The sequence below is a fragment of the Lissotriton helveticus genome, chromosome 5_1 (assembly GCF_964261635.1).
Source record: "Lissotriton helveticus chromosome 5_1, aLisHel1.1, whole genome shotgun sequence".
Taxonomy (NCBI): Eukaryota; Metazoa; Chordata; class Amphibia; order Caudata; family Salamandridae; genus Lissotriton; species Lissotriton helveticus.
Genome location: NC_136065.1, coordinates 1,623,632,273 through 1,623,656,751, shown reverse-complemented (window position 1 = coordinate 1,623,656,751; position 24,479 = coordinate 1,623,632,273). Strand labels below are relative to the sequence as shown.

Below are 24,479 nucleotides of genomic sequence, written 5' to 3'. Positions count from 1 at the left end.
CTTTGAAATGGTACAATTTTACTTCTGTACTCTTCAGAGTCATGTTGATGTTCTGAAACTACAAAGTCGATTTTTAAACACCTATCTTTGTCAGATGCATTTTTGACCCGGCAGAAGATATTCCTTTGGAAAAAATGATTTGAATTGGATTGGTGTAACTGTTGTTTCTAGAGGTGGTGAAAGGCTTTCAGGCACTTGAATAGGGCAAGACAGGATTCATGAAACGTATACAACCTTTGAGTGTGTGTAAATTGGAATATCCAGGAAGGAGCAGTTTGTACTACTTTCAAAACAGTTTCTCTCCACTTCTGGAAACATCCAGAGCTATATAAAGCATACTCTGAGCTTTAATCTCATGAAGAAAGAGGTTTAAATGCAAAAAAGAAAACAATAGCTTATCGTACTGGTGACATTCTCATTATATAAAGTCCAAAAAAGTGATTTAATTGAAAGGAGCTGAAAAAACCCCACAATGGTTTGTAAACCTAAATAACTATAAATAATATATTTTCCATCCTTGCATACCACCTACAGTATATAAATAAACGCAGCAGGACACATGACCGCGTGGCCTAATGGATAAGGCGTCTGACTTCGAATCAGAAGATTGAGGGTCCGAGTCACTTCGTGGTCGGTTTTTGCCAATGGTCGCACAATTCAGGTTTCCATTCAGAATGGAAGCAGGCTCTTCCAATACTCTCATAGCCATCATGTTCTCATTCCTAATTAATAATAAAGTGGAGTACATACTGCACAGTCATTTAGATTGCATCTTCAGTCTAAAATCTAGTGCATTTAAGTGGCATTAAAAAGTGCTTCTATGTACACGCACTGAATATGTACTAGGTTTGCAGAATGTTGACTTCACAGAATGGGTTTTTAGCTTAAGTGTGTGTAGATGAACTGCAAGGTGTGTAAGTATGTGTTCATGGAGTGCTTCAAGTGTAAAATCTGTATGATTTGTGCAGTTAAAGTGCTAATTTTGCCTACGAGAAAGAAAAGTACTACAGAAGAATTATAAAGGATTGGCACATTGGCTGCCTTTGCTGATGACACAGTTGGCTAATTTGTAAAGCACTGGTGTATTAAGTTGCAGAGTGTGGTTGAACTTGGTTAGTAGACTTGGTGCCTGTTTCTGTGTCCTGCTGAAGACAAGGACGGCTTGATACCACTGTCAAAGCCCAGTTTAATTAGAAAAGCATCCATGGAAGAAGAAGTGTTGATTCGAAAATGGTACTCCTCCAATTTCTCTGCACTTGCTACAAATGCAGAGTATCCATTATAGCACAGAACAGAGTGTTAAAGTCGGGATGGAAGAGGATGAAAATGGGAAGTTTACTTATGGAGAGAACTGAGAAATGTCCTGTGTGCAGACACCAGTGTTGGACGATTGAATACATTTAAATAATGCCTCTAGATTGCTAGTATTTATCTGTGCCTCAGTGGCCTAATGCATAAGGCACTGGCCTCCTAAGCCAGGGATTGTGGGTTCGAGTCCCATCTGAGGTGCAAACCAAAGTTCACTCTTACTTTTCCAGAAAAATAAGTATATTTATTACATGCTTCCTCTCAGATGTTTATGAGGTATTAGGAACTTTGAAATGGTACCATTTTACTTCTGTACTCTTCAGAGTCATGTTGATGTTCTGAAACTACAAAGTCAATTTTTAAACACCTATCTTTGTCAGATGCATTTTTGACCCGGCAGAAGATATTCCTTTGGAAAAAATGATTTGAATTGGATTGGTGTAACTGTTGTTTCTAGAGGTGGTGAAAGGCTTTCAGGCACTTGAATAGGGCAAGTCAGGATTCATGAAACGTATACAACCTTTGAGTGTGTGTAAATTGGAATATCCAGGAAGGAGCAGTTTGTACTACTTTCAAAACAGTTTCTCTCCACTTCTGGAAACATCCAGAGCTATATAAAGCATACTCTGAGCTTTAATCTCATGAAGAAAGAGGTTTAAATGCAAAAAAGAAAACAATAGCTTATCGTACTGGTGACATTCTCATTATATAAATTCCAAAAAAGTGATTTAATTGAAAGGAGCTGAAAAAACCCCACAATGGTTTGTAAACCTAAATAACTATAAATAATATATTTTCCATCCTTGCATACCACCTACATTATATAAATAAACACAACAGGACACATGACTGCGTGGCCTATACGATAAGGCGTCTGACTTCGAATCAGAAGATTGAGGGTCCGAGTCCCTTCGTGGTCGGTTTTTGCCAATGGTCACACAATTCAGGTTTCCATTCAGAATGGAAGCAGGCTCTTCCAATACTCTCATAGCCATCATGTTCTCATTCCTAATTAATAATAAAGTGGAGTACATACTGCACAGTCATTTAGATTGCATCTTCAGTCTAAAATCTAGTGCATTTAAGTGGCATTAAAAAGTGCTTCTATGTAACAGTAAAAAAAAAAAAAATTAAAAAAAAGTGCTTCTATGTACACGCACTGAATATGTACTAGGTTTGCAGAATTTTGACTTCACAGAATGGGTTTTTAGCTTAAATGTGTGTAGATGAACTGCAAGGTGTGTAAGTATGTGTTCATGGAGTGCTTCAAGTGTAAAATCTGTATGATTTGTGCAGTTAAAGTGCTAATTTTGCCTACGAGAAAGAAAAGTACTACAGAAGAATTATAAAGGATTGGCACATTGGCTGCCTTTGCTGATGACACAGTTGGCTAATTTGTAAAGCACTGGTCTATTAAGTTGCAGAGTGTGGTTGAACTTGGTTAGTAGACTTGGTGGCTGTTTCTGTGTCCTCCTGAAGACAAGGACGGCTTGATACCACTGTCAAAGCCCAGTTTAATGAGAAAAGCATCCATGGAAGAAGAAGTGTTGATTCGAAAATGGTACTCCTCCAATTTCTCTGCACTTGCTACAAATGCAGAGTCTCCATTATAGCACAGAACAGAGTGTTAAAGTCGGGGATGGAAGAGGATGAAAATGGGAAGTTTACTTATGGAGGGAACTGAGAAATATCCTGTGTGCAGACACCAGTGTTGGACGATTGAATACATTTAAATAATGCCTCTAGATCGCTGGCATTTATCTGTGCATCAGTGGCCTAATGGATAAGGCACTGGCCTCCTAAGCCAGGGATTCTGGGTTCGAGTCCCATCTGAGGTGCAAACCAATGTTCACTCTTACTTTTCCAGAAAAATAAGTATATTTATTACATGCTTCCTCTCAGATGTTTATGAGGTATTAGGAACTTTGAAATTGTACAATTTTACTTCTGTACTCTTCAGAGTCATGTTGATGTTCTGAAACTACAAAGTCGATTTTTAAACACCTATCTTTGTCAGATGCATTTTTGACCCGGCAGAAGATATTCCTTTGGAAAAAATGATTTGAATTGGATTGGTGTAACTGTTGTTTCTAGAGGTGGTGAAAGGCTTTCAGGCACTTGAATAGGGCAAGACAGGATTCATGAAACGTATACAACCTTTGAGTGTGTGTAAATTGGAATATCCAGGAAGGAGCAGTTTGTACTACTTTCAAAACAGTTTCTCTCCACTTCTGGAAACATCCAGAGCTATATAAAGCATACTCTGAGCTTTAATCTCATGAAGAAAGAGGTTTAAATGCAAAAAAGAAAACAATAGCTTATCGTACTGGTGACATTCTCATTATATAAAGTCCAAAAAAGTGATTTAATTGAAAGGAGCTGAAAAAACCCCACAATGGTTTGTAAACCTAAATAACTATAAATAATATATTTTCCATCCTTGCATACCACCTACAGTATATAAATAAACGCAGCAGGACACATGACCGCGTGGCCTAATGGATAAGGCGTCTGACTTCGAATCAGAAGATTGAGGGTCCGAGTCACTTCGTGGTCGGTTTTTGCCAATGGTCACACAATTCAGGTTTCCATTCAGAATGGAAGCAGGCTCTTCCAATACTCTCATAGCCATCATGTTCTCATTCCTAATTAATAATAAAGTGGAGTACATACTGCACAGTCATTTAGATTGCATCTTCAGTCTAAAATCTAGTGCATTTAAGTGGCATTAAAAAGTGCTTCTATGTACACGCACTGAATATGTACTAGGTTTGCAGAATGTTGACTTCACAGAATGGGTTTTTAGCTTAAGTGTGTGTAGATGAACTGCAAGGTGTGTAAGTATGTGTTCATGGAGTGCTTCAAGTGTAAAATCTGTATGATTTGTGCAGTTAAAGTGCTAATTTTGCCTACGAGAAAGAAAAGTACTACAGAAGAATTATAAAGGATTGGCACATTGGCTGCCTTTGCTGATGACACAGTTGGCTAATTTGTAAAGCACTGGTGTATTAAGTTGCAGAGTGTGGTTGAACTTGGTTAGTAGACTTGGTGCCTGTTTCTGTGTCCTGCTGAAGACAAGGACGGCTTGATACCACTGTCAAAGCCCAGTTTAATTAGAAAAGCATCCATGGAAGAAGAAGTGTTGATTCGAAAATGGTACTCCTCCAATTTCTCTGCACTTGCTACAAATGCAGAGTATCCATTATAGCACAGAACAGAGTGTTAAAGTCGGGATGGAAGAGGATGAAAATGGGAAGTTTACTTATGGAGAGAACTGAGAAATGTCCTGTGTGCAGACACCAGTGTTGGACGATTGAATACATTTAAATAATGCCTCTAGATTGCTAGTATTTATCTGTGCCTCAGTGGCCTAATGCATAAGGCACTGGCCTCCTAAGCCAGGGATTGTGGGTTCGAGTCCCATCTGAGGTGCAAACCAAAGTTCACTCTTACTTTTCCAGAAAAATAAGTATATTTATTACATGCTTCCTCTCAGATGTTTATGAGGTATTAGGAACTTTGAAATGGTACCATTTTACTTCTGTACTCTTCAGAGTCATGTTGATGTTCTGAAACTACAAAGTCAATTTTTAAACACCTATCTTTGTCAGATGCATTTTTGACCCGGCAGAAGATATTCCTTTGGAAAAAATGATTTGAATTGGATTGGTGTAACTGTTGTTTCTAGAGGTGGTGAAAGGCTTTCAGGCACTTGAATAGGGCAAGTCAGGATTCATGAAACGTATACAACCTTTGAGTGTGTGTAAATTGGAATATCCAGGAAGGAGCAGTTTGTACTACTTTCAAAACAGTTTCTCTCCACTTCTGGAAACATCCAGAGCTATATAAAGCATACTCTGAGCTTTAATCTCATGAAGAAAGAGGTTTAAATGCAAAAAAAGAAAACAATAGCTTATCGTACTGGTGACATTCTCATTATATAAATTCCAAAAAAGTGATTTAATTGAAAGGAGCTGAAAAAACCCCACAATGGTTTGTAAACCTAAATAACTATAAATAATATATTTTCCATCCTTGCATACCACCTACATTATATAAATAAACACAACAGGACACATGACCGCGTGGCCTAAAGGATAAGGCGTCTGACTTCGAATCAGAAGATTGAGGGTTCGAGTCCCTTCGTGGCTGGTTTTTGCCAATGGTCACACAATTCAGGTTTCCATTCAGAATGGAAGCAGGCTCTTCCAATACTCTCATAGCCATCATGTTCTCATTCCTAATTAATAATAAAGTGGAGTACATACTGCACAGTCATTTAGATTGCATCTTCAGTCTAAAATCTAGTGCATTTAAGTGGCATTAAAAAGTGCTTCTATGTACCAGTAAAAAAAAAAAAAAGTGCTTCTATGTACACGCACTGAATATGTACTAGGTTTGCAGAACTTTGACTTCACAGAATGGGTTTTTAGCTTAAATGTGTGTAGATGAACTGCAAGGTGTGTAAGTATGTGTTCATGGAGTGCTTCAAGTGTAAAATCTGTATGATTTGTGCAGTTAAAGTGCTCATTTTGCCTACGAGAAAGAAAAGTACTACAGAAGAATTATAAAGGATTGGCACATTGGCTGCCTTTGCTGATGACACAGTTGGCTAATTTGTAAAGCATTGGTCTATTAAGTTGCAGAGTGTTGTTGAAAATTGGTTAGTAGACTTGGTGCCTGTTTCTGTGTCCTGCTGAAGACAAGGACGGCTTGATACCACTGTCAAAGCCCAGTTTAATGAGAAAAGCATCCATGGAAGAAGAAGTGTTGATTCGAAAATGGTACTCCTCCAATTTCTCTGCACTTGCTACAAATGCAGAGTATCCATTATAGCACAGAACAGAGTGTTAAAGTCGGGATGGAAGAGGATGAAAATGGGAAGTTTACTTATGGAGAGAACTGAGAAATGTCCTGTGTGCAGACACCAGTGTTGGACGATTGAATACATTTAAATAATGCCTCTAGATCACTGGCATTTATCGGTGCAACAGTGGCCTAATGGATAAGGCACTGGCCTCCTAAGCCAGGGATTCTGGGTTCGAGTCCCATCTGAGGTGCAAACCAATGTTCACTCTTACTTTTCCAGAAAAATAAGTATATTTATTACATGCTTCCTCTCAGATGTTTATGAGGTATTAGGAACTTTGAAATGGTACCATTTTACTTCTGTACTCTTCAGAGTCATGTTGATGTTCTGAAACTACAAAGTCAATTTTTAAACACCTATCTTTGTCAGATGCATTTTTGACCCGGCAGAAGATATTCCTTTGGAAAAAATGATTTGAATTGGATTGGTGTAACTGTTGTTTCTAGAGGTGGTGAAAGGCTTTCAGGCACTTGAATAGGGCAAGTCAGGATTCATGAAACGTATACAACCTTTGAGTGTGTGTAAATTGGAATATCCAGGAAGGAGCAGTTTGTACTACTTTCAAAACAGTTTCTCTCCACTTCTGGAAACATCCAGAGCTATATAAAGCATACTCTGAGCTTTAATCTCATGAAGAAAGAGGTTTAAATGCAAAAAAGAAAACAATAGCTTATCGTACTGGTGACATTCTCATTATATAAATTCCAAAAAAGTGATTTAATTGAAAGGAGCTGAAAAACCCCCACAATGGTTTGTAAACCTAAATAACTATAAATAATATATTTTCCATCCTTGCATACCACCTACAGTATATAAATAAACGCAGCAGGACACGTGGCCTAATGGATAAGGCGTCTGACTTCGAATCAGAAGATTGAGGGTCCGAGTCCCTTCGTGGTCGGTTTTTGCCAATGGTCACACAATTCAGGTTTCCATTCAGAATGGAAGCAGGCTCTTCCAATACTCTCATAGCCATCATGTTCTCATTCCTAATTAATAATAAAGTGGAGTACATACTGCACAGTCATTTAGATTGCATCTTCAGTCTAAAATCTAGTGCATTTAAGTGGCATTAAAAAGTGCTTCTATGTACACGCACTGAATATGTACTAGGTTTGCAGAATTTTGACTTGACAGAATGGGTTTTTAGCTTAAGTGTGTGTAGATGAACTGCAAGGTGTGTAAGTATGTGTTCATGGAGTGCTTCAAGTGTAAAATCTGTATGATTTGTGCATTTAAAGTGCTCATTTTGCCTACGAGAAAGAAAAGTACTACAGAAGAATTATAAAGGATTGGCACATTGGCTGCCTTTGCTGATGACACAGTTGGCTAATTTGTAAAGCATTGGTCTATTAAGTTGCAGAGTGTTGTTGAAAATTGGTTAGTAGACTTGGTGCCTGTTTCTGTGTCCTGCTGAAGACAAGGACGGCTTGATACCACTGTCAAAGCCCAGTTTAATGAGAAAAGCATCCATGGAAGAAGAAGTGTTGATTCGAAAATGGTACTCCTCCAATTTCTCTGCACTTGCTACAAATGCAGAGTATCCATTATAGCACAGAACAGAGTGTTAAAGTCGGGATGGAAGAGGATGAAAATGGGAAGTTTACTTATGGAGAGAACTGAGAAATGTCCTGTGTGCAGACACCAGTGTTGGACGATTGAATACATTTAAATAATGCCTCTAGATCACTGGCATTTATCTGTGCATCAGTGGCCTAAGTGATAAGGCACTGGCCTCCTAAGCCAGGGATTCTGGGTTCGAGTCCCATCTGAGGTGCAAACCAATGTTCACTCTTACTTTTCCAGAAAAATAAGTATATTTATTACATGCTTCCTCTCAGATGTTTATGAGGTATTAGGAACTTTGAAATGGTACCATTTTACTTCTGTACTCTTCAGAGTCATGTTGATGTTCTGAAACTACAAAGTCGATTTTTAAACACCTATCTTTGTCAGATGCATTTTTGACCCGGCAGAAGATATTCCTTTGCAAAAAATGATTTGAATTGGATTTTTGTAACTGTTGTTTCTAGAGGTGGTGAAAGGCTTTCAGGCACTTGAATAGGGCAAGTCAGGATTCATGAAACGTATACAACCTTTGAGTGTGTGTAAATTGGAATATCCAGGAAGGAGCAGTTTGTACTACTTTCAAAACAGTTTCTCTCCACTTCTGGAAACATCCAGAGCTATATAAAGCATACTCTGAGCTTTAATCTCATGAAGAAAGAGGTTTAAATGCAAAAAAGAAAACAATAGCTTATCGTACTGGTGACATTCTCATTATATAAATTCCAAAAAAGTGATTTAATTGAAAGGAGCTGAAAAAACCCCACAATGGTTTGTAAACCTAAATAACTATAAATAATATATTTTCCATCCTTGCATACCACCTACAGTATATAAATAAACGCAACAGGACACATGACCGCGTGGCCTAATGGATAAGGCGTCTGACTTCGAATCAGAAGATTGGGGGTCCGAGTCCCTTTGTGGTCGGTTTTTGCCAATGGTCACACAATTCAGGTTTCCATTCAGAATGGAAGCAGGCTCTTCCAATACTCTCATAGCCATCATGTTCTCATTCCTAATTAATAATAAAGTGAAGTACATACTGCACAGTCATTTAGATTGCATCTTCAGTCTAAAATCTAGTGCATTTAAGTGGCATTAAAAAGTGCTTCTATGTACACGCACTGAATATGTACTAGGTTTGCAGAATTCTGACTTGACAGAATGGGTTTTTAGCTTAAGTGTGTGTAGATGAACTGCAAGGTGTGTAAGTATGTGTTCATGGAGTGCTTCAAGTGTAAAATCTGTATGATTTGTGCAGTTAAAGTGCTAATTTTGCCTACGAGAAAGAAAAGTACTACAGAAGAATTATAAAGGATTGGCACATTGGCTGCCTTTGCTGATGACACAGTTGGCTAATTTGTAAAGCACTGGTCTATTAAGTTGCAGAGTGTGGTTGAACTTGGTTAGTAGACTTGGTGCCTGTTTCTGTGTCCTGCTGAAGACAAGGACGGCTTGATACCACTGTCAAAGCCCAGTTTAATGAGAAAAGCATCCATGGAAGAAGAAGTGTTGATTCGAAAATGGTACTCCTCCAATTTCTCTGCACTTGCTACAAATGCAGAGTATCCATTATAGCACAGAACAGAGTGTTAAAGTCGGGATGGAAGAGGATGAAAATGGGAAGTTTACTTATGGAGAGAACTGAGAAATGTCCTGTGTGCAGACACCAGTGTTGGACGATTGAATACATTTAAATAATGCCTCTAGATTGCTAGTATTTATCTGTGCCTCAGTGGCCTAATGGATAAGGCACTGGCCTCCTAAGCCAGGGATTGTGGGTTCGAGTCCCATCTGAGGTGCAAACCAAAGTTCACTCTTACTTTTCCAGAAAAATAAGTATATTTATTACATGCTTCCTCTCAGATGTTTATGAGGTATTAGGAACTTTGAAATGGTACCATTTTACTTCTGTACTCTTCAGAGTCATGTTGATGTTCTGAAACTACAAAGTCAATTTTTAAACACCTATCTTTGTCAGATGCATTTTTGACCCGGCAGAAGATATTCCTTTGGAAAAAATGATTTGAATTGGATTGGTGTAACTGTTGTTTCTAGAGGTGGTGAAAGGCTTTCAGGCACTTGAATAGGGCAAGTCAGGATTCATGAAACGTATACAACCTTTGAGTGTGTGTAAATTGGAATATACAGGAAGGAGCAGTTTGTACTACTTTCAAAACAGTTTCTCTCCACTTCTGGAAACATCCAGAGCTATATAAAGCATACTCTGAGCTTTAATCTCATGAAGAAAGAGGTTTAAATGCAAAAAAGAAAACAATAGCTTATCGTGCTGGTGACATTCTCATTATATAAATTCCAAAAAAGTGATTTAATTGAAAGGAGCTGAAAAAACCCCACAATGGTTTGTAAACCTAAATAACTATAAATAATATATTTTCCATCCTTGCATACCACCTACAGTATATAAATAAACACAGCAGGACACATGACTGCGTGGCCTATACGATAAGGCGTCTGACTTCGAATCAGAAGATTGAGGATCCGAGTCCCTTCGTGGTCGGTTTTTGCCAATGGTCACACAATTCAGGTTTCCATTCAGAATGGAAGCAGGCTCTTCCAATACTCTCATAGCCATCATGTTCTCATTCCTAATTAATAATAAAGTGGAGTACATACTGCACAGTCATTTAGATTGCATCTTCAGTCTAAAATCTAGTGCATTTAAGTGGCATTAAAAAGTGCTTCTATGTACACGCACTGAATATGTACTAGGTTTGCAGAATTTTGACTTCACAGAATGGGTTTTTAGCTTAAATGTGTGTAGATGAACTGCAAGGTGTGTAAGTATGTGTTCATGGAGTGCTTCAAGTGTAAAATCTGTATGATTTGTGCAGTTAAAGTGCTAATTTTGCCTACGAGAAAGAAAAGTACTACAGAAGAATTATAAAGGATTGGCACATTGGCTGCCTTTGCTGATGACACAGTTGGCTAATTTGTAAAGCACTGGTCTATTAAGTTGCAGAGTGTGGTTGAACTTGGTTAGTAGACTTGGTGCCTGTTTCTGTGTCCTCCTGAAGACAAGGACGGCTTGATACCACTGTCAAAGCCCAGTTTAATGAGAAAAGCATCCATGGAAGAAGAAGTGTTGATTCGAAAATGGTACTCCTCCAATTTCTCTGCACTTGCTACAAATGCAGAGTCTCCATTATAGCACAGAACAGAGTGTTAAAGTCGGGGATGGAAGAGGATGAAAATGGAAAGTTTACTTATGGAGGGAACTGAGAAATATCCTGTGTGCAGACACCAGTGTTGGACGATTGAATACATTTAAATAATGCCTCTAGATCGCTGGCATTTATCTGTGCATCAGTGGCCTGATGGATAAGGCACTGGCCTCCTAAGCCAGGGATTCTGGGTTCGAGTCCCATCTGAGGTGCAAACCAATGTTCACTCTTACTTTTCCAGAAAAATAAGTATATTTATTACATGCTTCCTCTCAGATGTTTATGAGGTATTAGGAACTTTGAAATGGTACAATTTTACTTCTGTACTCTTCAGAGTCATGTTGATGTTCTGAAACTACAAAGTCGATTTTTAAACACCTATCTTTGTCAGATGCATTTTTGACCCGGCAGAAGATATTCCTTTGGAAAAAATGATTTGAATTGGATTGGTGTAACTGTTGTTTCTAGAGGTGGTGAAAGGCTTTCAGGCACTTGAATAGGGCAAGACAGGATTCATGAAACGTATACAACCTTTGAGTGTGTGTAAATTGGAATATCCAGGAAGGAGCAGTTTGTACTACTTTCAAAACAGTTTCTCTCCACTTCTGGAAACATCCAGAGCTATATAAAGCATACTCTGAGCTTTAATCTCATGAAGAAAGAGGTTTAAATGCAAAAAAGAAAACAATAGCTTATCGTACTGGTGACATTCTCTTTATATAAAGTCCAAAAAAGTGATTTAATTGAAAGGAGCTGAAAAAACCCCACAATGGTTTGTAAACCTAAATAACTATAAATAATATATTTTCCATCCTTGCATACCACCTACAGTATATAAATAAACGCAGCAGGACACATGACCGTGTGGCCTAATGGATAAGGCGTCTGACTTCGAATCAGAAAATTGAGGGTCCGAGTCCCTTCGTGGTCGGTTTTTGCCAATGGTCACACAATTCAGGTTTCCATTCAGAATGGAAGCAGGCTCTTCCAATACTCTCATAGCCATCATGTTCTCATTCCTAATTAATAATAAAGTGGAGTACATACTGCACAGTCATTTAGATTGCATCTTCAGTCTAAAATCTAGTGCATTTAAGTGGCATTAAAAAGTGCTTCTATGTACACGCACTGAATATGTACTAGGTTTGCAGAATGTTGACTTCACAGAATGGGTTTTTAGCTTAAGTGTGTGTAGATGAACTGCAAGGTGTGTAAGTATGTGTTCATGGAGTGCTTCAAGTGTAAAATCTGTATGATTTGTGCAGTTAAAGTGCTCATTTTGCCTACGAGAAAGAAAAGTACTACAGAAGAATTATAAAGGATTGGCACATTGGCTGCCTTTGCTGATGACACAGTTGGCTAATTTGTAAAGCATTGGTCTATTAAGTTGCAGAGTGTTGTTGAAAATTGGTTAGTAGACTTGGTGCCTGTTTCTGTGTCCTGCTGAAGACAAGGACGGCTTGATACCACTGTCAAAGCCCAGTTTAATGAGAAAAGCATCCATGGAAGAAGAAGTGTTGATTCGAAAATGGTACTCCTCCAATTTCTCTGCACTTGCTACAAATGCAGAGTATCCATTATAGCACAGAACAGAGTGTTAAAGTCGGGATGGAAGAGGATGAAAATGGGAAGTTTACTTATGGAGAGAACTGAGAAATGTCCTGTGTGCAGACACCAGTGTTGGACGATTGAATACATTTAAATAATGCCTCTAGATCACTGGCATTTATCTGTGCAACAGTGGCCTAATGGATAAGGCACTGGCCTCCTAAGCCAGGGATTCTGGGTTCGAGTCCCATCTGAGGTGCAAACCAATGTTCACTCTTACTTTTCCAGAAAAATAAGTATATTTATTACATGCTTCCTCTCAGATGTTTATGAGGTATTAGGAACTTTGAAATGGTACCATTTTACTTCTGTACTCTTCAGAGTCATGTTGATGTTCTGAAACTACAAAGTCGATTTTTAAACACCTATCTTTGTCAGATGCATTTTTGACCCGGCAGAAGATATTCCTTTGGAAAAAATGATTTGAATTGGATTGGTGTAACTGTTGTTTCTAGAGGTGGTGAAAGGCTTTCAGGCACTTGAATAGGGCAAGTCAGGATTCATGAAACGTATACAACCTTTGAGTGTGTGTAAATTGGAATATCCAGGAAGGAGCAGTTTGTACTACTTTCAAAACAGTTTCTCTCCACTTCTGGAAACATCCAGAGCTATATAAAGCATACTCTGAGCTTTAATCTCATGAAGAAAGAGGTTTAAATGCAAAAAAGAAAACAATAGCTTATCGTACTGGTGACATTCTCATTATATAAATTCCAAAAAAGTGATTTAATTGAAAGGAGCTGAAAAAACCCCACAATGGTTTGTAAACCTAAATAACTATATAAATAAAATATTTTCCATCCTTGCATACCACCTACAGTATATAAATAAACACAGCAGGACACAAGACCGCGTGGCCTAATGGATAAGGTGTCTGACTTCGAATCAGAAGATTGGGGGTCCGAGTTCCTTCGTGGTCGGTTTTTGCCAATGGTCACACAATTCAGGTTTCCATTCAGAATGGAAGCAGGCTCTTCCAATACTCTCATAGCCATCATGTTCTCATTCCTAATTAATAATAAAGTGAAGTACATACTGCACAGTCATTTAGATTGCATCTTCAGTCTAAAATCTAGTGCATTTAAGTGGCATTAAAAAGTGCTTCTATGTACACGCACTGAATATGTACTAGGTTTGCAGAATTCTGACTTGACAGAATGGGTTTTTAGCTTAAGTGTGTGTAGATGAACTGCAAGGTGTGTAAGTATGTGTTCATGGAGAGCTTCAAGTGTAAAATCTGTATGATTTGTGCAGTTAAAGTGCTAATTTTGCCTACGAGAAAGAAAAGTACTACAGAAGAATTATAAAGGATTGGCACATTGGCTGCCTTTGCTGATGACACAGTTGGCTAATTTGTAAAGCACTGGTCTATTAAGTTGCAGAGTGTGGTTGAACTTGGTTAGTAGACTTGGTGCCTGTTTCTGTGTCCTGCTGAAGACAAGGACGGCTTGATACCACTGTCAAAGCCCAGTTTAATGAGAAAAGCATCCATGGAAGAAGAAGTGTTGATTCGAAAATGGTACTCCTCCAATTTCTCTGCACTTGCTACAAATGCAGAGTATCCATTATAGCACAGAACAGAGTGTTAAAGTCGGGATGGAAGAGGATGAAAATGGGAAGTTTACTTACGGAGAGAACTGAGAAATGTCCTGTGTGCAGACACCAGTGTTGGACGATTGAATACATTTAAATAATGCCTCTAGATTGCTAGTATTCATCTGTGCCTCAGTGGCCTAATGGATAAGGCACTGGCCTCCTAAGCCAGGGATTGTGGGTTCGAGTCCCATCTGAGGTGCAGACCAAAGTTCACTCTTACTTTTCCAGAAAAATAAGTATATTTATTACATGCTTCCTCTCAGATGTTTATGAGGTATTAGGAACTTTGAAATGGTACCATTTTACTTCTGTACTCTTCAGAGTCATGTTGATGTTCTGAAACTACAAAGTCAATTTTTAAACACCTATCTTTGTCAGATGCATTTTTGACCCGGCAGAAGATATTCCTTTGGAAAAAATGATTTGAATTGGATTGGTGTAACTGTTGTTTCTAGAGGTGGTGAAAGGCTTTCAGGCACTTGAATAGGGCAAGTCAGGATTCATGAAACGTATGCAACCTTTGAGTGTGTGTTAATTGGAATATCCAGGAAGGAGCAGTTTGTACTACTTCCAAAACAGTTTCTCTCCACTTCTGGAAACATCCAGAGCTATATAAAGCATACTCTGAGCTTTAATCTCATGAAGAAAGAGGTTTGAATGCAAAAAAGAAAACAATAGCTTATCGTACTGGTGACATTCTCATTATATAAATTCCAAAAAAGTGATTTAATTGAAAGGAGCTGAAAAAACCCCACAATGGTTTGTAAACCTAAATAACTATAAATAATATATTTTCCATCCTTGCATACCACCTACAGTATATAAATAAACACAGCAGGACACATGACCGCGTGGCCTAAAGGATAAGGCGTCTGACTTCGAATCAGAAGATTGAGGGTTCGAGTCCCTTCGTGGTTGGTTTTTGCCAATGGTCACACAATTCAGGTTTCCATTCAGAATGGAAGCAGGCTCTTCCAATACTCTCATACCCATCATGTTCTCATTCCTAATTAATAATAAAGTGGAGTACATACTGCACAGTCATTTAGATTGCATCTTCAGTCTAAAATCTAGTGCATTTAAGTGGCATTAAAAAGTGCTTCTATGTAACAGTAAAAAAAAAAAAAAAAAAGTGCTTCTATGTACACGCACTGAATATGTACTAGGTTTGCAGAATTTTGACTTCACAGAATGGGTTTTTAGCTTAAATGTGTGTAGATGAACTGCAAGGTGTGTAAGTATGTGTTCATGGAGTGCTTCTAGTGTAAAATCTGTATGATTTATGCAGTTAAAGTGCTCATTTTGCCTACGAGAAAGAAAAGTACTACAGAAGAATTATAAAGGATTGGCACATTGGCTGCCTTTGCTGATGACACAGTTGGCTAATTTGTAAAGCATTGGTCTATTAAGTTGCAGAGTGTTGTTGAAAATTGGTTAGTAGACTTGGTGCCTGTTTCTGTGTCCTGCTGAAGACAAGTACGGCTTGATACCACTGTCAAAGCCCAGTTTAATGAGAAAAGCATCCATGGTAGAAGAAGTGTTGATTCGAAAATGGTACTCCTCCAATTTCTCTGCACTTGCTACAAATGCAGAGTATCCATTATAGCACAGAACAGAGTGTTAAAGTCGGGATGGAAGAGGATGAAAATGGGAAGTTTACTTATGGAGAGAACTGAGAAATGTCCTGTGTGCAGACACCAGTGTTGGACGATTGAATACATTTAAATAATGCCTCTAGATTGCTAGTATTTATCTGTGCCTCAGTGGCCTAATGCATAAGGCACTGGCCTCCTAAGCCAGGGATTGTGGGTTCGAGTCCCATCTGAGGTGCAAACCAAAGTTCACTCTTACTTTTCCAGAAAAATAAGTATATTTATTACATGCTTCCTCTCAGATGTTTATGAGGTATTAGGAACTTTGAAATGGTACCATTTTACTTCTGTACTCTTCAGAGTCATGTTGATGTTCTGAAACTACAAAGTCAATTTTTAAACACCTATCTTTGTCAGATGCATTTTTGACCCGGCAGAAGATATTCCTTTGGAAAAAATGATTTGAATTGGATTGGTGTAACTGTTGTTTCTAGAGGTGGTGAAAGGCTTTCAGGCACTTGAATAGGGCAAGTCAGGATTCATGAAACGTATACAACCTTTGAGTGTGTGTAAATTGGAATATCCAGGAAGGAGCAGTTTGTACTACTTTCAAAACAGTTTCTCTCCACTTCTGGAAACATCCAGAGCTATATAAAGCATACTCTGAGCTTTAATCTCATGAAGAAAGAGGTTTAAATGCAAAAAAGAAAACAATAGCTTATCGTACTGGTGACATTCTCATTATATAAATTCCAAAAAAGTGATTTAATTGAAAGGAGCTGAAAAAACCCCACAATGGTTTGTAAACCTAAATAACTATAAATAATATATTTTCCATCCTTGCATACCACCTACATTATATAAATAAACACAACAGGACACATGACTGCGTGGCCTATACGATAAGGCGTCTGACTTCGAATCAGAAGATTGAGGGTCCGAGTCCCTTCGTGGTCGGTTTTTGCCAATGGTCACACAATTCAGGTTTCCATTCAGAATGGAAGCAGGCTCTTCCAATACTCTCATAGCCATCATGTTCTCATTCCTAATTAATAATAAAGTGGAGTACATACTGCACAGTCATTTAGATTGCATCTTCAGTCTAAAATCTAGTGCATTTAAGTGGCATTAAAAAGTGCTTCTATGTAACAGTAAAAAAAAAAAAATTTAAAAAAAAGTGCTTCTATGTACACGCACTGAATATGTACTAGGTTTGCAGAATTTTGACTTCACAGAATGGGTTTTTAGCTTAAATGTGTGTAGATGAACTGCAAGGTGTGTAAGTATGTGTTCATGGAGTGCTTCAAGTGTAAAATCTGTATGATTTGTGCAGTTAAAGTGCTAATTTTGCCTACGAGAAAGAAAAGTACTACAGAAGAATTATAAAGGATTGGCACATTGGCTGCCTTTGCTGATGACACAGTTGGCTAATTTGTAAAGCACTGGTCTATTAAGTTGCAGAGTGTGGTTGAACTTGGTTAGTAGACTTGGTGCCTGTTTCTGTGTCCTCCTGAAGACAAGGACGGCTTGATACCACTGTCAAAGCCCAGTTTAATGAGAAAAGCATCCATGGAAGAAGAAGTGTTGATTCGAAAATGGTACTCCTCCAATTTCTCTGCACTTGCTACAAATGCAGAGTCTCCATTATAGCACAGAACAGAGTGTTAAAGTCGGGGATGGAAGAGGATGAAAATGGGAAGTTTACTTATGGAGGGAACTGAGAAATATCCTGTGTGCAGACACCAGTGTTGGACGATTGAATACATTTAAATAATGCCTCTAGATCGCTGGCATTTATCTGTGCATCAGTGGCCTAATGGATAAGGCACTGGCCTCCTAAGCCAGGGATTCTGGGTTCGAGTCCCATCTGAGGTGCAAACCAATGTTCACTCTTACTTTTCCAGAAAAATAAGTATATTTATTACATGCTTCCTCTCAGATGTTTATGAGGTATTAGGAACTTTGAAATTGTACAATTTTACTTCTGTACTCTTCAGAGTCATGTTGATGTTCTGAAACTACAAAGTCGATTTTTAAACACCTATCTTTGTCAGATGCATTTTTGACCCGGCAGAAGATATTCCTTTGGAAAAAATGATTTGAATTGGATTGGTGTAACTGTTGTTTCTAGAGGTGGTGAAAGGCTTTCAGGCACTTGAATAGGGCAAGACAGGATTCATGAAACGTATACAACCTTTGAGTGTGTGTAAATTGGAATATCCAGGAAGGAGCAGTTTGTACTACTTTCAAAACAGTTTCTCTCCACTTCTGGAAACATCCAGAGCTATATAAAGCATACTCTGAGCTTTAATCTCATGAAGAAAGAGGTTTAAATGCAAAAAAGAAAACAATAGCTTATCGTACTGGTGACATTCTCATTATATAAAGTCCAAAAAAGTGATTTAATTGAAAGGAGCTGAAAAAACCCCACAATGGTTTGTAAACCTAAATAACTATAAATAATATATTTTCCATCCTTGCATACCACCTACAGTATATAAATAAACGCAGCAGGACACATGACCGCGTGGCCTAATGGATAAGGCGTCTGACTTCGAATCAGAAGATTGAGGGTCCGAGTCACTTCGTGGTCGGTTTTTGCCAATGGTCACACAATTCAGGTTTCCATTCAGAATGGAAGCAGGCTCTTCCAATACTCTCATAGCCATCATGTTCTCATTCCTAATTAATAATAAAGTGGAGTACATACTGCACAGTCATTTAGATTGCATCTTCAGTCTAAAATCTAGTGCATTTAAGTGGCATTAAAAAGTGCTTCTATGTACACGCACTGAATATGTACTAGGTTTGCAGAATGTTGACTTCACAGAATGGGTTTTTAGCTTAAGTGTGTGTAGATGAACTGCAAGGTGTGTAAGTATGTGTTCATGGAGTGCTTCAAGTGTAAAATCTGTATGATTTGTGCAGTTAAAGTGCTAATTTTGCCTACGAGAAAGAAAAGTACTACAGAAGAATTATAAAGGATTGGCACATTGGCTGCCTTTGCTGATGACACAGTTGGCTAATTTGTAAAGCACTGGTGTATTAAGTTGCAGAGTGTGGTTGAACTTGGTTAGTAGACTTGGTGCCTGTTTCTGTGTCCTGCTGAAGACAAGGACGGCTTGATACCACTGTCAAAGCCCAGTTTAATTAGAAAAGCATCCATGGAAGAAGAAGTGTTGATTCGAAAATGGTACTCCTCCAATTTCTCTGCACTTGCTACAAATGCAGAGTATCCATTATAGCACAGAACAGAGTGTTAAAGTCGGGATGGAAGAGGATGAAAATGGGAAGTTTACTTATGGAGAGAACTGAGAAATGTCCTGTGTGCAGACACCAGTGTTGGACGATTGAATACATTTAAATAATGCCTCTAGATTGCTAGTATTTATCTGTGCCTCAGTGGCCTAATGCATAAGGCACTGGCCTCCTAAGCCAGGGATTGTGGGTTCGAGTCCCATCTGAGGTGCAAACCAAAGTTCACTCTTACTTTTCCAGAAAAATAAGTATATTTATTACATGCTTCCTCTCAGATGTTTATGAGGTATTAGGAACTTTGAAATGGTACCATTTTACTTCTGTACTCTTCAGAGTCATGTTGATGTTCTGAAACTACAAAGTCAATTTTTAAACACCTATCTTTGTCAGATGCATTTTTGACCCGGCAGAAGATATTCCTTTGGAAAAAATGATTTGAATTGGATTGGTGTAACTGTTGTTTCTAGAGGTGGTGAAAGGCTTTCAGGCACTTGAATAGGGCAAGTCAGGATTCATGAAACGTATACAACCTTTGAGTGTGTGTAAATTGGAATATCCAGGAAGGAGCAGTTTGTACTACTTTCAAAACAGTTTCTCTCCACTTCTGGAAACATCCAGAGCTATATAAAGCATACTCTGAGCTTTAATCTCATGAAGAAAGAGGTTTAAATGCAAAAAAAGAAAACAATAGCTTATCGTACTGGTGACATTCTCATTATATAAATTCCAAAAAAGTGATTTAATTGAAAGGAGCTGAAAAAACCCCACAATGGTTTGTAAACCTAAATAACTATAAATAATATATTTTCCATCCTTGCATACCACCTACATTATATAAATAAACACAACAGGACACATGACCGCGTGGCCTAAAGGATAAGGCGTCTGACTTCGAATCAGAAGATTGAGGGTTCGAGTCCCTTCGTGGCTGGTTTTTGCCAATGGTCACACAATTCAGGTTTCCATTCAGAATGGAAGCAGGCTCTTCCAATACTCTCATAGCCATCATGTTCTCATTCCTAATTAATAATAAAGTGGAGTACATACTGCACAGTCATTTAGATTGCATCTTCAGTCTAAAATCTAGTGCATTTAAGTGGCATTAAAAAGTGCTTCTATGTACCAGTAAAAAAAAAAAAAGTGCTTCTATGTACACGCACTGAATATGTACTAGGTTTGCAGAACTTTGACTTCACAGAATGGGTTTTTAGCTTAAATGTGTGTAGATGAACTGCAAGGTGTGTAAGTATGTGTTCATGGAGTGCTTCAAGTGTAAAATCTGTATGATTTGTGCAGTTAAAGTGCTCATTTTGCCTACGAGAAAGAAAAGTACTACAGAAGAATTATAAAGGATTGGCACATTGGCTGCCTTTGCTGATGACACAGTTGGCTAATTTGTAAAGCATTGGTCTATTAAGTTGCAGAGTGTTGTTGAAAATTGGTTAGTAGACTTGGTGCCTGTTTCTGTGTCCTGCTGAAGACAAGGACGGCTTGATACCACTGTCAAAGCCCAGTTTAATGAGAAAAGCATCCATGGAAGAAGAAGTGTTGATTCGAAAATGGTACTCCTCCAATTTCTCTGCACTTGCTACAAATGCAGAGTATCCATTATAGCACAGAACAGAGTGTTAAAGTCGGGATGGAAGAGGATGAAAATGGGAAGTTTACTTATGGAGAGAACTGAGAAATGTCCTGTGTGCAGACACCAGTGTTGGACGATTGAATACATTTAAATAATGCCTCTAGATCACTGGCATTTATCGGTGCAACAGTGGCCTAATGGATAAGGCACTGGCCTCCTAAGCCAGGGATTCTGGGTTCGAGTCCCATCTGAGGTGCAAACCAATGTTCACTCTTACTTTTCCAGAAAAATAAGTATATTTATTACATGCTTCCTCTCAGATGTTTATGAGGTATTAGGAACTTTGAAATGGTACCATTTTACTTCTGTACTCTTCAGAGTCATGTTGATGTTCTGAAACTACAAAGTCAATTTTTAAACACCTATCTTTGTCAGATGCATTTTTGACCCGGCAGAAGATATTCCTTTGGAAAAAATGATTTGAATTGGATTGGTGTAACTGTTGTTTCTAGAGGTGGTGAAAGGCTTTCAGGCACTTGAATAGGGCAAGTCAGGATTCATGAAACGTATACAACCTTTGAGTGTGTGTAAATTGGAATATCCAGGAAGGAGCAGTTTGTACTACTTTCAAAACAGTTTCTCTCCACTTCTGGAAACATCCAGAGCTATATAAAGCATACTCTGAGCTTTAATCTCATGAAGAAAGAGGTTTAAATGCAAAAAAGAAAACAATAGCTTATCGTACTGGTGACATTCTCATTATATAAATTCCAAAAAAGTGATTTAATTGAAAGGAGCTGAAAAACCCCCACAATGGTTTGTAAACCTAAATAACTATAAATAATATATTTTCCATCCTTGCATACCACCTACAGTATATAAATAAACGCAGCAGGACACGTGGCCTAATGGATAAGGCGTCTGACTTCGAATCAGAAGATTGAGGGTCCGAGTCCCTTCGTGGTCGGTTTTTGCCAATGGTCACACAATTCAGGTTTCCATTCAGAATGGAAGCAGGCTCTTCCAATACTCTCATAGCCATCATGTTCTCATTCCTAATTAATAATAAAGTGGAGTACATACTGCACAGTCATTTAGATTGCATCTTCAGTCTAAAATCTAGTGCATTTAAGTGGCATTAAAAAGTGCTTCTATGTACACGCACTGAATATGTACTAGGTTTGCAGAATTTTGACTTGACAGAATGGGTTTTTAGCTTAAGTGTGTGTAGATGAACTGCAAGGTGTGTAAGTATGTGTTCATGGAGTGCTTCAAGTGTAAAATCTGTATGATTTGTGCATTTAAAGTGCTCATTTTGCCTACGAGAAAGAAAAGTACTACAGAAGAATTATAAAGGATTGGCACATTGGCTGCCTTTGCTGATGACACAGTTGGCTAATTTGTAAAGCATTGGTCTATTAAGTTGCAGAGTGTTGTTGAAAATTGGTTAGTAGACTTGGTGCCTGTTTCTGTGTCCTGCTGAAGACAAGGACGGCTTGATACCACTGTCAAAGCCCAGTTTAATGAGAAAAGCATCCATGGAAGAAGAAGTGTTGATTCGAAAATGGTACTCCTCCAATTTCTCTGCACTTGCTACAAATGCAGAGTATCCATTATAGCACAGAACAGAGTGTTAAAGTCGGGATGGAAGAGGATGAAAATGGGAAGTTTACTTATGGAGAGAACTGAGAAATGTCCTGTGTGCAGACACCAGTGTTGGACGATTGAATACATTTAAATAATGCCTCTAGATCACTGGCATTTATCTGTGCATCAGTGGCCTAAGTGATAAGGCACTGGCCTCCTAAGCCAGGGATTCTGGGTTCGAGTCCCATCTGAGGTGCAAACCAATGTTCACTCTTACTTTTCCAGAAAAATAAGTATATTTATTACATGCTTCCTCTCAGATGTTTATGAGGTATTAGGAACTTTGAAATGGTACCATTTTACTTCTGTACTCTTCAGAGTCATGTTGATGTTCTGAAACTACAAAGTCGATTTTTAAACACCTATCTTTGTCAGATGCATTTTTGACCCGGCAGAAGATATTCCTTTGCAAAAAATGATTTGAATTGGATTTTTGTAACTGTTGTTTCTAGAGGTGGTGAAAGGCTTTCAGGCACTTGAATAGGGCAAGTCAGGATTCATGAAACGTATACAACCTTTGAGTGTGTGTAAATTGGAATATCCAGGAAGGAGTAGTTTGTACTACTTTCAAAACAGTTTCTCTCCACTTCTGGAAACATCCAGAGCTATATAAAGCATACTCTGAGCTTTAATCTCATGAAGAAAGAGGTTTAAATGCAAAAAAGAAAACAATAGCTTATCGTACTGGTGACATTCTCATTATATAAATTCCAAAAAAGTGATTTAATTGAAAGGAGCTGAAAAAACCCCACAATGGTTTGTAAACCTAAATAACTATAAATAATATATTTTCCATCCTTGCATACCACCTACAGTATATAAATAAACGCAGCAGGACACATGACCGCGTGGCCTAATGGATAAGGCGTCTGACTTCGAATCAGAAGATTGGGGGTCCGAGTCCCTTTGTGGTCGGTTTTTGCCAATGGTCACACAATTCAGGTTTCCATTCAGAATGGAAGCAGGCTCTTCCAATACTCTCATAGCCATCATGTTCTCATTCCTAATTAATAATAAAGTGAAGTACATACTGCACAGTCATTTAGATTGCATCTTCAGTCTAAAATCTAGTGCATTTAAGTGGCATTAAAAAGTGCTTCTATGTACACGCACTGAATATGTACTAGGTTTGCAGAATTCTGACTTGACAGAATGGGTTTTTAGCTTAAGTGTGTGTAGATGAACTGCAAGGTGTGTAAGTATGTGTTCATGGAGTGCTTCAAGTGTAAAATCTGTATGATTTGTGCAGTTAAAGTGCTAATTTTGCCTACGAGAAAGAAAAGTACTACAGAAGAATTATAAAGGATTGGCACATTGGCTGCCTTTGCTGATGACACAGTTGGCTAATTTGTAAAGCACTGGTCTATTAAGTTGCAGAGTGTGGTTGAACTTGGTTAGTAGACTTGGTGCCTGTTTCTGTGTCCTGCTGAAGACAAGGACGGCTTGATACCACTGTCAAAGCCCAGTTTAATGAGAAAAGCATCCATGGAAGAAGAAGTGTTGATTCGAAAATGGTACTCCTCCAATTTCTCTGCACTTGCTACAAATGCAGAGTATCCATTATAGCACAGAACAGAGTGTTAAAGTCGGGATGGAAGAGGATGAAAATGGGAAGTTTACTTATGGAGAGAACTGAGAAATGTCCTGTGTGCAGACACCAGTGTTGGACGATTGAATACATTTAAATAATGCCTCTAGATTGCTAGTATTTATCTGTGCCTCAGTGGCCTAATGGATAAGGCACTGGCCTCCTAAGCCAGGGATTGTGGGTTCGAGTCCCATCTGAGGTGCAAACCAAAGTTCACTCTTACTTTTCCAGAAAAATAAGTATATTTATTACATGCTTCCTCTCAGATGTTTATGAGGTATTAGGAACTTTGAAATGGTACCATTTTACTTCTGTACTCTTCAGAGTCATGTTGATGTTCTGAAACTACAAAGTCAATTTTTAAACACCTATCTTTGTCAGATGCATTTTTGACCCGGCAGAAGATATTCCTTTGGAAAAAATGATTTGAATTGGATTGGTGTAACTGTTGTTTCTAGAGGTGGTGAAAGGCTTTCAGGCACTTGAATAGGGCAAGTCAGGATTCATGAAACGTATACAACCTTTGAGTGTGTGTAAATTGGAATATACAGGAAGGGGCAGTTTGTACTACTTTCAAAACAGTTTCTCTCCACTTCTGGAAACATCCAGAGCTATATAAAGCATACTCTGAGCTTTAATCTCATGAAGAAAGAGGTTTAAATGCAAAAAAGAAAAC

General features: G+C 38.3%; 13 non-coding genes across 13 annotated transcripts; all 13 read left to right on the top strand.

The window, feature by feature from the left end:
* Positions 1 to 1,436: 1,436 nt before the first annotated feature.
* TRNAR-CCU (transfer RNA arginine (anticodon CCU)) lies at positions 1,437 to 1,509 on the top strand. Its single transcript has one exon. It is a non-coding gene; the product is annotated as a tRNA-Arg (tRNA).
* A 3,158-nt stretch (positions 1,510 to 4,667) lies between these two features.
* On the top strand, positions 4,668 to 4,740 carry TRNAR-CCU (transfer RNA arginine (anticodon CCU)). Its single transcript has one exon. It is a non-coding gene; the product is annotated as a tRNA-Arg (tRNA).
* Positions 4,741 to 6,295: 1,555 nt separating this feature from the next.
* TRNAR-CCU (transfer RNA arginine (anticodon CCU)) lies at positions 6,296 to 6,370 on the top strand. Its single transcript has one exon. It is a non-coding gene; the product is annotated as a tRNA-Arg (tRNA).
* Positions 6,371 to 8,601: 2,231 nt separating this feature from the next.
* On the top strand, positions 8,602 to 8,674 carry TRNAR-UCG (transfer RNA arginine (anticodon UCG)). The gene has a single exon. It is a non-coding gene; the product is annotated as a tRNA-Arg (tRNA).
* Positions 8,675 to 9,476: 802 nt separating this feature from the next.
* Positions 9,477 to 9,549, top strand: TRNAR-CCU (transfer RNA arginine (anticodon CCU)). The gene has a single exon. It is a non-coding gene; the product is annotated as a tRNA-Arg (tRNA).
* A 3,117-nt stretch (positions 9,550 to 12,666) lies between these two features.
* On the top strand, positions 12,667 to 12,741 carry TRNAR-CCU (transfer RNA arginine (anticodon CCU)). The gene has a single exon. It is a non-coding gene; the product is annotated as a tRNA-Arg (tRNA).
* Positions 12,742 to 14,262: 1,521 nt separating this feature from the next.
* On the top strand, positions 14,263 to 14,335 carry TRNAR-CCU (transfer RNA arginine (anticodon CCU)). Its single transcript has one exon. It is a non-coding gene; the product is annotated as a tRNA-Arg (tRNA).
* A 646-nt stretch (positions 14,336 to 14,981) lies between these two features.
* TRNAR-UCG (transfer RNA arginine (anticodon UCG)) lies at positions 14,982 to 15,054 on the top strand. Its single transcript has one exon. It is a non-coding gene; the product is annotated as a tRNA-Arg (tRNA).
* Positions 15,055 to 15,893: 839 nt separating this feature from the next.
* Positions 15,894 to 15,966, top strand: TRNAR-CCU (transfer RNA arginine (anticodon CCU)). Its single transcript has one exon. It is a non-coding gene; the product is annotated as a tRNA-Arg (tRNA).
* A 3,158-nt stretch (positions 15,967 to 19,124) lies between these two features.
* Positions 19,125 to 19,197, top strand: TRNAR-CCU (transfer RNA arginine (anticodon CCU)). Its single transcript has one exon. It is a non-coding gene; the product is annotated as a tRNA-Arg (tRNA).
* A 1,554-nt stretch (positions 19,198 to 20,751) lies between these two features.
* TRNAR-CCU (transfer RNA arginine (anticodon CCU)) lies at positions 20,752 to 20,826 on the top strand. Its single transcript has one exon. It is a non-coding gene; the product is annotated as a tRNA-Arg (tRNA).
* A 2,231-nt stretch (positions 20,827 to 23,057) lies between these two features.
* TRNAR-UCG (transfer RNA arginine (anticodon UCG)) lies at positions 23,058 to 23,130 on the top strand. The gene has a single exon. It is a non-coding gene; the product is annotated as a tRNA-Arg (tRNA).
* An 802-nt stretch (positions 23,131 to 23,932) lies between these two features.
* Positions 23,933 to 24,005, top strand: TRNAR-CCU (transfer RNA arginine (anticodon CCU)). Its single transcript has one exon. It is a non-coding gene; the product is annotated as a tRNA-Arg (tRNA).
* Positions 24,006 to 24,479: the final 474 nt, after the last annotated feature.